The sequence below is a fragment of the Chinchilla lanigera genome, unplaced genomic scaffold (assembly GCF_000276665.1).
Source record: "Chinchilla lanigera isolate Chin_1 unplaced genomic scaffold, ChiLan1.0 scaffold00037, whole genome shotgun sequence".
Lineage (NCBI taxonomy): Eukaryota > Metazoa > Chordata > Mammalia > Rodentia > Chinchillidae > Chinchilla > Chinchilla lanigera.
Window position 1 is genome coordinate 21,332,467 of NW_004955438.1, and position 2,293 is coordinate 21,334,759.

At 57.3% G+C, this 2,293-nt stretch overlaps 1 long non-coding RNA gene across 1 annotated transcript; it reads right to left on the reverse strand.

Annotated features, from left to right (window-relative positions):
- Positions 1-190: 190 nt before the first annotated feature.
- Positions 191-2,060, reverse strand: LOC102005750. Its single transcript, XR_261957.2, has 2 exons — positions 1,637-2,060; positions 191-576 (listed from the first exon to the last, which is right to left on the reverse strand). It is a non-coding gene; the product is annotated as an uncharacterized LOC102005750 (long non-coding RNA).
- Between the last annotated feature and the right edge of the window lie 233 nt (positions 2,061-2,293).

Sequence of the window (2,293 nt, forward strand, 5' to 3'; positions counted from 1 at the left end):
AAAAAAAAAAGAAAAAAATAATCAAGGCAACTTAAAATAAAAATGAAAAAGCTGGGCTGGGGGTATAGCTCAGTGGTAGAGTACTTCCCTAGTATGGGTGAGGCCCTGGGTTTCAACCCCAACACTGCAAAAAATAAAAAAGGGGAAAAGAAAAGATGGAATGGAATAAAATCAAGAGTGAAGTAGTATCCAAAATGCAGGGCAGAACGTCTGTCTTGCATAAATGCTAAAGACAAGGCGGGAAGGAAAGGAATTTGACATCTGACATGGAGCTCCCCAGTGGCGGTGCAGAAAGAGAAACAGGACAGAGGCGGAAGATCGAGCTCTAAAGGTTAAGAAGCTCCTGGATTGTGAGGCCTTGGGGAGACTCTGGCTGCGGGTCCCCATAAACCGGCCCATGTGAGTGCGGGGTGTGCGAGGGATGTTTGGGACTGAGGACGTTGCCCGAAGAGCCGTGCCTTCCCTCCGGGAGCTCTTCTGTTCCATTCCGGAACTGTGACTTTGTGTTATTTTTGGTGATGCTGAGAAATGGAACCAGAGGCCTCCAGTATGCCAGGCGAGTGCCACATCCCCACGCTGCAAAAAACAGCAGAAAAACCTTTTGTCTTTTCTGATCACAGAGGTATACATGCTCATTACTTTTAAGAACACAAACATTCTGGGCTAGGCTGCAGTTCACCCGGTAGAGCCTTGCCTTGCTCCTGGGACTACGGGTTCCATCCCAGCAGCAAAAGCATAAAAATGCAACTGTTCAGAAACACATAATGTAGAATGTGGAATTTCCTGTCATTCCAACTGAAATCTGATCATCGAGCAGGTTTTTAAATGGATGATAATAGGAAATGGGGCCAGGCATGGTGGTGCATGCCTGTAATCCCAACACTTGGAAGGCTGAGGCAGGAGGGTCAACAGAAGCTGGAGGGCAGCCTAAGCTTTATGGTGAGTTCAAGGCCGACTATGTCGCAAAACCCTGTCTCTAAACACAAAGCCCTGTGGGAGATAACAGGAATGCGCCCAGCTAGTTTTCTGGGCCCGTTCCCACAGGCAGCAGGAGATAAATCTCTTCCCACCCAGGAGGACTTCCCGGAGGTCAGCGGAGTTAGCCGCAGAGGTCAGCAGGATGCGGTCTGTGCCTGGCCCTTCCCTCACTCTGCGCTTCCCAGAAATTCCAGAGCTCTTCCCCCAAACACCTGGGATGCACAGGGAGCAAGGTGCCGAGCGCGGGGCCTTCCCACACTGCATCTAGCCGCATCCCCACACTCTCTCAGGGACCCCAGCCTGGTGACCTCTCCTACTGCCTGTGGCCAGGAAGCCATGAAGCTGTGAGCAAAGGCCTGACTCTAGCCCTCAAACATGCTGGGCCGGGGATGCACCCTAGCCCTTTTTTAATTTTTAATTTTGAGACGGGGTCTTGCTAAGTTGGCCAAGTTGGGCTCAAACCTGGCATTCTCCTGCTCAGCCGGGCTTTTTAAATTTTGATCTTGAGACATCTTCCTAATGACCCCGCCTGGCCTCCAACTCGTGACCCGCCTGCCTCAGCCTCTCCTGTGGCTGGGATCACAGGCCCGCGCCACCAGGCCTGGCCATTTCCTTGTCTCCCCTTGGGCTCCGAGCCAGTGAACTTCCGAGTCCTCACCGCAGACACGAGGTCCCGTTAAACGCAGACGTGGGAACAGCTGCCCGCGGCGGCGCCCCGGAAGCAGGGTCCCCTCGGCCTACTGCTCGCCAGGAGGGCACGTCCGGCCGCTATCCGGCCACTGCTTCCCGCCAGCCAGCGCCACCGCTCACAGAGGACCGCGGGCGCCTCCGCAGCCGGCTCACGCTCCAGCCTCCTGCAGGAGACCTGCGGCTCTGCCTCCAGGAGGACCCAGCAAGCTGGTCCGCGCCTGGCCTTATCTTGCAAGACCGGCCCGCCCGCTCATTAAGGAGCCAGGCCCCGCAGGGCCGCAGTTCCGGGGCTAGCCCAGCCCATCTGCGTGCAAAGCGGGAAGTGGGGTGCGGCCGGGCCCCGCCCCTGAAAGGCAGGGCCCGCAGTGGGAAAGACAGAGGCTGCCGGAGTCAGACTGCGAGCCCTCGGGAGCAAGCCCGCAGCGCAGCCGGAGTGGGCGGGGCGGGGCCTGCAGGTGGGTGTGCCAGGGCGGGGCCAAGTGGAGACCCCACATCCTGCATCACGACCCCCACAAACCGCGTCACGCGCGGTGATGGTCCGGCGCAGATGGGGCTGAGGGAGAGGGATAGCGGCAGGGTGAGAGACATCGTCTCGCTGTATAGTCCAGTGTAGCCCAGGCTGGCC